Source organism: Eleutherodactylus coqui, chromosome 11, assembly GCF_035609145.1.
Source record: "Eleutherodactylus coqui strain aEleCoq1 chromosome 11, aEleCoq1.hap1, whole genome shotgun sequence".
Lineage (NCBI taxonomy): Eukaryota > Metazoa > Chordata > Amphibia > Anura > Eleutherodactylidae > Eleutherodactylus > Eleutherodactylus coqui.
In genome coordinates, this window is record NC_089847.1 from 117,294,583 (window position 1) to 117,307,840 (window position 13,258).

Below are 13,258 nucleotides of genomic sequence, written 5' to 3' on the forward strand. Positions count from 1 at the left end.
CGGTTTAATCTGCCAGTGCACCGACTGCTGTGCGACGTGCCCACACGGTGGAACTCTACGCTCCACATGTTGGCCAGGCTCTATGAGCAGCGTAGAGCTATAGTGGAATACCAACTCCAACATGGGCGGCGCAGTGGGAGTCAGCCTCCTCAGTTCTTTTCAGAAGAGTGGGCCTGGTTGGCAGACATCTGCCAGGTCCTTGGAAAGTTTGAGGAGTCTACCCAGGTGGTGAGCGGCGATGCTGCAATCATTAGCGTCACCATTCCTCTGCTATGCCTCTTGAGAAGTTCCCTGCAAAGCATAAAGGCAAATGCTTTGCGCTCGGAAACGGAGGCGGGGGAAGACAGTATGTCGCTGGATAGTCAGAGCACCCGCCTGTCTATATCTCAGCGCGTTGAGGAGGAGGAGGAGGAGCATGAGGAGGATGAGGAGGAGGGGGAAGAGACAGCTTGGCCCACTGCTGACGGTACCCATGCTGCTTGCCTGTCATCCTTTCAGCGTGTATGGCCTGAGGAGGAGGAGGCGGAGGAGGAGGAGGAGGATCCTGAAAGTGATCTTCCTAGTGAAGACAGCCATGTGTTGCGTACAGGTACCCTGGCACACATGGCTGACTTCATGTTAGGATGCCTTTCTCGTGACCCTCGTGTTGCACGCATTCTGGCCACTACGGATTACTGGGTGTACACACTGCTCGACCCACGGTATAAGGAGAACCTTTCCACTCTCATTCCCGAAGAGGAAAGGGGTTCGAGAGTGTTGCTATACCACAGGACCCTGGCGGACAAGTTGATGGTAAAATTCCCCTCCGACAGCGCTAGTGGCAGAAGGCGCAGTTCCGAGGGCCAGGTAGCAGGGGAGGTGCGGAGATCGAGCAGCATGTTCAGCACAGGCAGTGCAACACTCTTTAAGGCCCTGGACAGCTTTATGGCTCCCCACCAAGACTGTGTCACCGCTCCCCAGTCAAGGCTGAGTCGGCGGGAGCACTGTAAAAGGATGGTGAGGGGGTACATAGCCGATCGCACGACCGTCCTCCGTGACGCCTCTGCCCCCTACAACTACTGGGTGTCGAAGCTGGACACATGGCCTGAACTCGCGCTGTATGCCCTGGAGGTGCTTGCTTGTCCTGCGGCTAGCGTCTTGTCAGAGAGGGTGTTTAGTGCGGCTGGGGGAATCATCACAGATAAGCGTACACGCCTGTCAACCGACAGTGCCGACAGGCTAACACTCATCAAGATGAACAAAGCCTGGATTTCCCCAGACTTCTCTTCTCCACCAGCGGACAGCAGCGATACCTAAGCAATACGTAGGCTGCACCCGTGGATGAAAGCATCGTTCTGTATCACCATCCAAAACGGTGACATTTCTGCTTCATCAATCTGTGTATAATATTCCTCCTCCTCCTCCTGCTCCTCCTCCTGAAACCTCACGTAATCACGCCGAACAGGCAATTTTTCTTTGGGCCACAAGGCTCACTCATATAATTTTTCCAAACAATTTTTATACGTTTCAATGCTCTTACAAGCGATGAAACTTTAACTTGAACAAATTTTTCGTTAAACTGGGCTGCCTCCAGTCCTAGTTACCACTTAAGCCACATTAACCAAAGCGATTAATGGGTTTCACCTGCCATCTTGGTTGGGCATGGCCAATTTTTTCTGAGGTACATTAGTACTGTTGCTACACCAATTTTTTTGGGCCCTCACCTACAGTGTAATCATTGTCATTTCTATGTTCTTCGCCTGCACTCATGGTACAGAAAGGTGTGTGGGGTTGGCCTACACTTTTGCTACATAAATGTAACTGGGGCCTTGTCTATACTACAGCTACTGAAATGTGAAAGAGACTGTTATCTCCCTAAACTGCTGCAATGGGAATTGTTACTGGGGCTTGTCTTGAGTGCTACTATTACTGAAATGGAACTAAGACTGCGCTCCTCCTATACTGCTGCTTCGGAATTGTTACTGGGGCTTGTCTTGAGTGCTACTATTACTGAAATGGAACTAAGACTGCGCTCCTCCTATACTGCTGCAATGGGAATTGTTACTGGGGCTTGTCTTGAGTGCTACTATTACTGAAATGGAACTAAGACTGCGCTCCTCCTATACTGCTGCAATGGGAATAGTTACTGGGGCTTGTCTTGAGTGCTACTATTACTGAAATGGAACTAAGACTGCGCTCCTCCTATACTGCTGCTTCGGAATTGTTACTGGGGCCTGTCTTGAGTGCTACTATTACTGAAATGGAACTAAGACTGCGCTCCTCCTATACTGCTGCTTCGGAATTGTTACTGGGGCTTGTCTTGAGTGCTACTATTACTGAAATGGAACTAAGACTGCGCTCCCCCTATACTGCTGCTAGTGATATGTTAGTGGGGCCTGTCCCTAATACTACCACTGAAATGTTAATAATTCTGGGCTCTGCCTATACCGCAGCTAATGGTATGTCACTGGGGTGTGGAAACAGAGGTTTCACAAAGACATGATGGCGGCGAGGCCATTTCCCACCAACGCTGTTACTGTTAAGGTGCATATAACCACGGACATGTGGAGAGGACACATAGTGCCTCCAAAACATCCCCCTCCTCCTCCAACAATGAAAACATTCTTGGCAAATACCTTTGCATTGGTCCGTCTGGTGGCAGTCCAAGAATTTCACCTTTAACGACACTACAAGAGAGTACCACCACCATCCCCCCGCCACGGCCCACTTAATCATGGCCACATTCCGAAAACCAACTACATAAAACCGTGCTACTAGGTCTGCAGTCACCACCACATTACCACCAACGCGGTTACTGTTAAGGTACATATTACCAGTCTGACTGGGGCATGCAGTGTGGGCCGAAGCCCACCTGCATTAAGCACGACATTACTACCTCAGCTGTGTTGGGCAATGCAATGGGATATATTTATGTACCACCGGTGGGTTCCAGGGAGCCACCCATGCTGTAGGTGCACACGGAGTTTAACCTACATCTGTCCACTTCTAAAGAACCCCAGTCTGACTGGGGCATGCAGTGTGGGCCGAAGCCCACCTGTATTGTATCTGACGTTAGCTCTGCTGAGTAGGGCACTGCAATGGGATATATTTATGTACCACCGGTGGGTTCCAGGGAGCCACCCATGCTGTAGGTGCACACGGAGTTTAACCTACATCTGTCCACTTGTAAAGAACCCCAGTCAGACTGGGGCATGCAGTGTGGGCCGAAGCCCACCTGCATTAACCACGACATTACCTCAGCTGTGATGGGCACTGCAATGGGATATATTTATGTACCGCCGGTGGCTTCCTGGCACCCACCCATGCTGTGGGTCCACAGAGAGTTGTAACTGCATGTGTCCACTTCTGAAGAACCCCAGTCAGACTGGGGCATGCAGTGTGGGCCGAAGCCCACCTGCATTAACCACGACATTACCTCAGCTGTGATGGGCAATGCAATGGGATACATTTATGTACAGCGGGTGGGTTCCAGGGAGCCACCCATGCTGTGGGTGCACACGGAATTCCCATTGCGGAGTTGTACCTGCCTGTGACTATTTATAAAAAACCGCGGTCTGACTGGGGCGTGCAGACACCTTGACAGAATGAATAGTGTGTGGCACATAGGTTCCCCATTGCTATGCCCACGTGTGCAGCTCCAGATGGAGGTGGCACAGGATTGGATTTCTCATTGCTTCTGTACAGCATTGTGGACTATCGGCCCGCCCCTTTTATGGGGGGGTCGCTGCCTAGCCATGCCAACCCTCTGCAGTGTGTGCCTGCTTTTCCTGTGGCAGACGCACTTATAAACAGACATGAGGGTGGCGTGGCATGAGGGCAGCTGAAGGCTGGGCAGGGACAGTTTGGTGTGCGCTGTGGACACTGGGTTGTGGGGGGGGATTTGGCAGCATGTAACCCAGGAGAAGTGGCAGCGGAGTGTCATGCAGGCAGTGATTGTGCTTTGTTGGAGGTAGTGTGGTGCTTAGCTAAGGTATGCCATGCTAATGAGGGCTTTTCAGATGTAAAAGTTGTTGGGAGGGGGGGGCACCCACTCTTGCCGCTATTGTGGCTTAATAGTGGGACCTGTGAACTTGAGATGCAGCCCAACATGTAGCCCCTCGCCTGCCCTATCCGTTGCTGTGTCGTTCCCATCACTTTCTTGAATTGCCCAGATTTTCACACATGAAAACCTTAGCGAGCATCGGCGAAATACAAAAATGCTCGGGTCGCCCATTGACTTCAATGGGGTTCGTTACTCGAAACGAACCCTCGAGCATCGCGAAAAGTTCGTCCCGAGTAACGAGCACCCGAGCATTTTGGTGCTCGCTCATCTCTAATTATCTATAATTGATATGTATATATTGCATGAATTTAAACTACGCAGTTGCAGACACCGTCGAATATACCAGAAAACAACTTGTCTAATTTCTGTATACACTGAGAGACATATTTTAAGATAAGATAAGATAAGAGTATCAAGAAGGTTCCACATTTGGCTTAGAAGCTGCACCAAGAATATCAAGATATAACTAATAGGCAGCGTTGATGCCTTTAATGTAATAATAAAATCTAAAGTACTCATGGACTAGATGTGTGTCTATATGTATATATATATGTGTGTACGTGGATCTGTGTATATAAGTGATATTTGAATTATTACTGACGCCACAGAATAATCATGGAATGTATTAGATAAATCACGTGACCATGTTCTTAGCTATGTACAGGGACACATATGCTAAGATGAGATAAGAACTTGAAGAAGTTTCTACTTGGCGTCTTGGCACTCTGTCAAGAGGTTATTCACTGCGCGCTCCCTCTGTGATGTTATCTGGCTCTCGCGATAAAAATCGTCCTGTATTACCATTGCCTGTGATCGCAGTAATAAGCTATAAGGCATTGCAGGAGAGAAGTCCTGCAATGCATTATAGCGATCAGAGCTGGTATGATACATACCGCTGCAGGATCCTGCATGCGGAATACGACCTGGCCGTGTGCATTCGGCCTAACTGGGTAAGTAACTGGTCAGTGATAGAAAGCAGAGGGGGGATCTAGATGGTAGATACTCTGATTGGGTTACTAGTGGGGTACCACACTAGTGGGCAGTATTGGAGGGGTTACTAGTGGGGTACCACAGGGGTTGGTACTGGGCCCTATTCTTTTTAATATATTTATTAATGATCAGGTAGAAGGATTGTGCAGCAAAATATCAATATTTGCAGATGATACAAAACTACGTAAATAAATTAACACAGAACAGACAGAGGACAGGATGTGGTAGCATATGGATTTGGATAAGTTGGGGGCAGAAAAGTGGCAAAGGAGGTTTAACACTGATAAATGTGAGGTTCTGCACACGGACAGAGGAAATACATGTCACCATTACACACTAAATGGGAAACCACTGGGGAACACTGACGTGTAAAAGGACTTGGGGGTTGTAGTTAACTGTAAGCTTAACTGGAGCAACCAGTGTCAGGCAACTGCTGCCAAAGCAGATAGGATCATGGGGGAACATCAAAAGAGGTCTAGGGGCGCATGATGAGAACATTGTTCTCCCTCTTTACAAGTCACTGGTCAGACCACAAATGGAATATTGTGGGCAGTTTTGGGCACCGGTACTCAAGAAGGACATATCAGAGCTTGAGCGGGTGCAAAGGTGGGCAACTAAAGTAATAAACGGAATGGGTGGACTACAATACCCAGAGAGGTTATCAAAATTGGGATTATTTAGTTTAGAAAAAAGACGGCTGAGGGGCGACCTAATAACTATCTATAAATATATCAGGGGACCATACAGAGATCTCTGCTATCATCTTTTTATACCCTGTAACAAGGGGGCGCCATCTACACCTAGAGGTGATGAGGTTTTTACACTGACATAGAAGGGTTCTTTACTGTAAGAGCAGTGCAACTATGGAGCTCTCTGCCTGAGGAAGTGGTGATGGCGAATTCGATAAGAGTTCAAAAGGGGCCTGAAGTTATAATCATTGATAACTTCAGAAGGGTCGGTGATCTAGGGATTATTCCAATTGTCAGATTGGAGTCAGGAAGGAATTTTTTCCCCTAAAAGGGGAAAATTTGCTTCTACGTCGTTTTTTTTCTTCCCTTGCTCTGGATCAACATTGAGGGGTAATGAGCAGAGGGAGAAAGAGGTACAGCAAGAAATGACTTTACCCATAAATACCAGTGTAGTAAGCACACAGAGTCCTCTCGAATAGAGAAAAAGAACTGCTGTTGTGAAGAAGAAAACAAAAGTGGTGGTTGAGGAGGATTCCCTATTGAGAGGAACAGAGGCTGCTCTCTGCAGACCTGACACCTCACGAGAGGGGTGCTGTCTTCCAGGTGCGCAAATCAAAGATGTGTTTGATAGGCTGTTAAGACTCTTCAGTCCTACAGAACACTACCCATTCGTACTAACACCTGTAGGGACAAATGACACTGCAAAAAAGGACCTTGTAACTACCTGAAGAGACTTTGAAGATCTGGGAAAGAAGGTGAAGGAACTGGGAGCACATGTGGTCTTCTCATCCATCCTCCCAGTTGATGGCCATGGAATAAGAAGATGGAACAGTGTTCTAGAGGTGAACAACTGGCTACATGGATGGGGACGTCAGCAAAGATTTGGATTTCTAGACCATGGAGTGAATTACCTATATGATGCACTGCTTGCTAGAGACGGGCTGCACCTTACAAAAACAGGTAAGCATATATTTGGCAGGCGTCTTGCAACACTCGTCAGGAGGGCTTTAACCCCTTAATGACGCGGCCCCTTTTTCTTTTTTTTCATTTTTGTTTTTTCCTCCCCCCTTCAAAAAAAACGTAACTCCTTTATTTATCCATCGACGTCACCGTATGGGGGCTTGTTTTTTGCAGGACGAGTTGTATTTTTAAATAGTGCCATTTACTGTAACATATAATGTACTGAAAAACTTTAAAAAATTCTAAGTGGAGTAAAATGAAAAAAAAAACGACATTCCACCATCTTTCGGTGCATCCTGTTTCTACGGAGCACAAACTGCAACAAAAACAACATGATAACTTTATTCTATGGGTCATTACGATTGCTACGATACCAAACTTGTATAGTTTTTTTTTACTGTCCTACTCTTTTTTTTTTCAAAGACATTTAATTTTTTCAATTATTTTCTGCGGTCATCTTGTGCGCGCGATAACTTTTTTATTTATCCGTCGATGGAGTTGTGCAAGGGCTCACTTTTTGCGGGATGTCCTGTAGTTTGCGTTATTACTGATTTGGAATACATGCGCCTTTTTGATCGCTTTTTATTGCGTTTTTTCTGGGAGACAGGGTAACTGAAAAAGTTAATTTCTGGCGTTCTTTATTTTTTTTTTGCACAACGTTCACCGTGCAGAGAAAATAATGTACTACGTGGATAGATCAGACTTTTACGGACACGACGATACCAAAAATGTATTTTTATTTTGTCATTTAGATTTTTTAATTATAATGATATAGATATGGCAAAAAGGGGGGTGATTTAAACTTTTATTACTTTTTTTTTACAATTCATAAAACTTTAAAGATTTTTTTAAACTTTTTTTATCCCCCTCTGGGGGACTACAACATGCGATGCTTTGATCGCTCCTGCAGTATGACGTAATACTATAGTATTACGTCATACTGCCCTCTGGCAGGCAGCTTATCAAGCCACCCCATGGGGATGGCTTGATAGGCAGTCTCCTAAGGCAGCCCTGGGGCCTTTCAGAAGGCCCCCGGCTGCCATGACACCTGCACGGCTCCTCCGATCTCTCCGCAGGGTGGCCGTACAGCTATTGCCGTACAGAATTGACAGCGGCATTTAAAGGGTTAATAGCCACAATCGGCTGCACGGCCGATTGCAGCTATTGCCCGCGGATGTCAGCTGTAATGAACAGCTGACGCTCGCACTATATGAAGAGAGGTCGCTCCGCGACCTCTCTTCATACATGCCCCGACGCTCCAGGATGTACTTACGTCCTTGGTCGTGAAGGGATTAAACTAGAACAATATGGGAAGTGAAGTGAAAGGCCAGGTAAAAATATACAGCTAATTAGTACATTTGAGAACCTTGCTATTAGAAGTGGAAAGAGAGAACAGAAACAAAAAATTCTGAATAAAAGTAGAGGAACAAGAGACACCGATCACAAACTAAAATGTTTTTACACAAATTCCCAGACCATGGGAAACAAACAAGGAGAATTGGAGCTCCTAACACAGGAAGAGAAATATGACGTCATAGGCATCACGGAAACATGGAGGTATGATACACATGATTGGAATACAAGGCTTGAAGGATACAACTTATTTATAAGAAACTGACCTAATAAAAGGGGAGGAGGTATTGTGTTGTATGGTAGGAAAGATTCATCTCCACAGAGATTCAAGCTTCAGAGCATGGGAGTTCTGTAGAAACTGTTTGGGTAAGAATACAAGGAGAGAACAACAGAAAGGACACCATTGTGGGCATTTACTATAGGCCGCCTGGACAAGCAGAAGAGAATGATGAACTCGTTCTACATCAGATGGCCAAACTCTCAAAAAAGCACAACACAGTGATCATGGGAGATTTTAACTATCCAGATATTTTCGGGAATTTCTCTCTCCCAAACGTAGTGGATCCAACAAATTCTTATCCGCTCTTGCTGACAACTTTATCTTCCAAAGGGTAGAAGAGAAAACAAGGGGATCTGCTATCTTGGACCTAATTCTTACCAACAGGGAGGAAATGGTTGAGGAAGTAATGGTGGCTGAGACCTTAGGAGGCAGTGATTATGCTATCTTTGAATTTTGGATAAAAGGGGAGGAAGACCTGAGAAAACTCAGACCTCAAGGTTGGATTTCAGAAAGGCAGGTTTTAATGAACTCAGAAAGAGGATAGGAAGAATCCAATGGCTGGATGTTCTTAAAGGGGTTGTCCCGCGCCGAAACGTTTTTTTTTTTTTTCAATAGCCCCCCCCCCCCCGTTCGGCGCGAGACAAACCCGATGCAGGGGTTAAAAAAAAACAAAAACGGATAGTACTTACCCGAATCCCCGCGCTCCGGTGACTTCTTACTTACCTTGTGAAGATGGCCGCCGGGATCTTCACCCTCGGTGGACCGCAGGTCTTCTGTGCGGTCCATTGCCGATTCCAGCCTCCTGATTGGCTGGAATCGGCACACGTGACGGGGCGGAGCTACGAGGAGCCGCTCTGCAGCACGAGCGGCCCCATTCAGAAGGGAGAAGACCGGACTGTGCAAGCGCGTCTAATCGGGCGATTAGACGCTGAAGATTAGACGGCACCATGGAGACGGGGACGCTAGCAACGGAACAGGTAAGTGAATAACTTCTGTATGGCTCATACTTAATGCACGATGTACATTACAAAGTGCATTAATATGGCCATACAGAAGTGCATAACCCCACTTGCTTTCGCGGGACAACCCCTTTAAGGACAGAAATGTCCAAGAAGGATGGGAAATATTGTTAAATGAGATTCTCAAAGCACAATCGTTAACAATCCCTAAAAGAAGGAAGAATGGGAAGCATTTAAAAAGACCAGGATGGATAAACACAGAACTTACACACATGTTAAAAAGGAAGAAAAATACATATATCAAATGGAAAGAGGGGGGAATATCTAAAGAATATAATGCGGTCTGCAGATACTGTAGGGCAAGTGTCAGAAAAGGTAAAGGTAATAATGAATTGAGGCTTGCAACAGAGGCCAAAAGCAATAAAAAAGTAAAAGATGCTATTGGATGCTTACATGATGAAAATGGTGAATTGGTTAAGAATGATGTTGAGAAGGCCGAACTTTTAAATTCCCATTTTGTATATGTTTTCTCTCATAAAGTAGGTTGAACATCCTCACTTAGAGTGTGCATGGGTTTTGTGTATATTATTTCGCCACTGAGTAGTAATTTGGAGATTCAAGGAACGGTCAATGTACCTTCGTTGCACTCTTATGTAAAATGTGATATGTGTTCTTATACAAAATTTTCAATAAAATATGATTAAAAAAAAAAAAAAAAGTAGATGGAACATCAACTGATCTTGCCTGTGCTATTGGGGGAATAAAAGAATGCAGGCTATCTATAAGCAGAGAGATGGTGAGGGAACACATAGCTAACTTAAATGAATTCAAGGTCCAGATGAATTGCATCCCAGGATACTAAAGGAAGCAGCAGAGGTAATTGCTGAACCACTTGCCATAATCTTTGAAAATTTCTGGAGAACAGAAGTCCTAGAAGATTGGAAAAGGGCAAATGTTGTCCCTATCTTCAAAAAATGGAAGAAGGTGGATCCAAGAAACTACAGTCCTGTGAGCCTGACTTCTATACCAGGAAGGGTGAAAATAAAGTGGTGGAGCTACTCCATGGGTGGATGTATATAGTTCATTGTGAATAGTGGTACAATTTTACGTGGGAGGTGCTACCAGCCAGACATCTACAGTGCACAGAAAAACGTATAAGTTTAAAAGTATTGGTAAAATGGAATGGAAGCGGAAATCAGAAGAAAGGTAGGGAGAAAACATAAAATATAATCAGGAGATAATCAAAATAGTAAAAGTAATCATAATCATACAATCACAAATAAAAATCATATCAGCAATAATAATAATAGAAATGTTTATAAAATAAATAAATAAATCATGTTATTTGTGTAGCGCCAACTTATTCCGCAGTGCTTTCAGGTAATTTATTTATTATTCCCCCTCACTCCTCTACATCCACAGTTCACAGGCTATGGCATGTCGTTCCTTCTCTTCCATCTTCACCAACATGGGAGCTGATGATGCTCTCATGCGGCTCTGTGTTAGCACTACCTCCTGCTGAAGATGGACTCAAAGATGGAACTCCCTTCCCAATCCCAGACACTCAAATTTTAACCTCACTTGCACTACATGAAACAGTAAGAAAGATACATTCAGCAGCAGAGCTGACAGGCAATGATTTTAAGGGAGTTAACCCTTCAGACGCTGCAGCTGTCAAAAAGATCTATGTGCAGTTTAAAGCCCACTAGTGGGGTCAGTAAAAGGGTTTATAGGCCGTCACTAAGGGTTAATATGGCAGGTGTCCCACGCATTGCCTATCCTTTCTACTTGTTCTCTCTGTAGCGGTGGCATCACTATGGAGGAAATTACCACCGCAGTCTGGTGGCATGTCATCCATATGGCCAACACGTCAGGGTTGTGCATGTTGCTACAGGTAAGGTGTGTTCACATCGGTGTTGGAGGTTCTACTAGGATATGCATGCAGCACTATTTCGTCTTGTAAAATGACCGATGGAAACAGTCAGTAAGGCCCATTCGGTGCTGTTGGGTTCGGTCAGATGGATTCATTCGGTCAGTGAGTGCCGTCACATAGATGTGACTTAGGTCTAACACATCCAGAGATCTAGAGTGGACGGTGTATTTAAATATGACCTGCTCAGTCCGGAAAACCTCTGAAAATGAACTTGACGTGAGTGTCCGCAGCAGCTGTGAGAAAGGACAATCATGTCCAGTGTAAGGCCGGTAAAGAAAGTGAAGAGCAACTGTGTGGTGAATGACTGCCCAGCGTCTCACAGTCCGGCATGTGTAGCTGATGAATCGGTGTCCCTCTCGTTACTGGAGGGATTAGTGAACCTGGGGGGTTTGCTTTGTCATTGTGAAGTGGTGAGACCAGAATTGTGTGGCCGGGGTGATGACATTTCAGGTCTCTCCCTTTAAAAAGTGTTTTCTGTGAGACTCCAGCAGAGTTTTATGTAAGTTCTTAGGGGCTTGTTTACATCAGCCTTGACCCCGATTGGGAATTTCCGTTTCTGTGTTCCATTTTTGGAGCAGAAAAACTAAATTAAATGTATAGTTTTTTTCCCCATTGATTTAAGAAAAACTAAAAAAAATGTTTCTTTGCTTTCCTTTCCATTTCATTTTCGTTTTTGTTCTTTTTCTGCTACAAGGATGGAACAGAGAGGCGTAATTCCCTAGCGGGGTTGGCGCTGACGTGAACAAGCTCTGACTGATCAGACACATTTCAGAAGTTTTGCGCACATGGTGGTTTAATGGCCAAAACTGTTTGTTGGTTCATTAAAAAAAATGTCATACTTTTTTAAAAAATAGTAATGTTTCTTTTTTTATAAGAGTTAAATTGTACACAATCATTAAACAGTGTATGCTTACGAAGACTGGTTGTAATAATGTGCCTGCCGATGTTAGATGGGTAAAACGTAGGTGGCATGCATCTTAATAAACTTCTCGCATGTCCAGCCGTCTTGTGCGCCAGACAAGCAAATCTCTGTCCGCTAGGAGCGTGCATGATGTGGGCTGTCCTTTAGGCTAGTTTCTGGCATAAATTATTTGTAATTTTTGCCAGACCACAAGAGGCCACATCCTCTACTGAAATCAAATCTCTTGAAATTGAATGGAGTATTCTCAACTGTGTTTGTTGTACGTTACGTCCTTGTCTGGTGTTCCTGCCTGTTACCATCCAGGGCGAGCCAGGTTTCTCTAGGTTCCTGTGTGGAGCCGTCCTTATATACATAAATATCCACCATTTACAATAGGTGATGTCACAGCTCACCTCCTACCACCTCCTTGCACAGTCACAGAGCATGCCCACAGATCTCCCCCATAGAGGTCTATAGGAGATGATCACAGTTCACCTCCTCCCTGCATAAGTCACAGAGCATATGTACAACACTCTCCCATAGAAGTCTATAAATTATATCACAGCTCACCTCCTCCCGGTACAGATCATAAAGCATGTCCACACAGCAAGTGATGGTCACAGCTCACATCCTTCCTGTAGAGGTCACATGACACAGCTGGGACAGGGCGAGAACGTGTGTATCTGGGTAAAGAACTGGCTCAGAGATATAAAGCAGATGGTGGTAATAAATGGTTCGTACTCTGATAGGGCCACCGTTGCTAGTGGGGGGGCCACAGGGTTCAGTATTAAGCCCCATTTTGTTCAATATATTTATCAATGACCTGATAGAGGGACTGCACAGTAAAATATTAAGATTTACAGATGACACAAAATTTTTCAAGATAATTAATACAGCAGAGGACAATGTACGGCTACAAACTGACCTAGATAAGCTGGGGGCTTGGGCAGAAAAATGGCAAATGAAGTTCAATGTTGATAAATTTAAGGTTCTGCACATGGGCAGGAGAAACGGATGTCACCAATATACACTAAATGGGGTACCACTAGGGAAAAGTGATATGGAAAAAGACCTGGGGGTACTAGTGGACTGTAGACTTAACTGGAGCAATCAATGCTAGTCAGCTGCTGCAAAAGCAAAGTCTTGGGGTG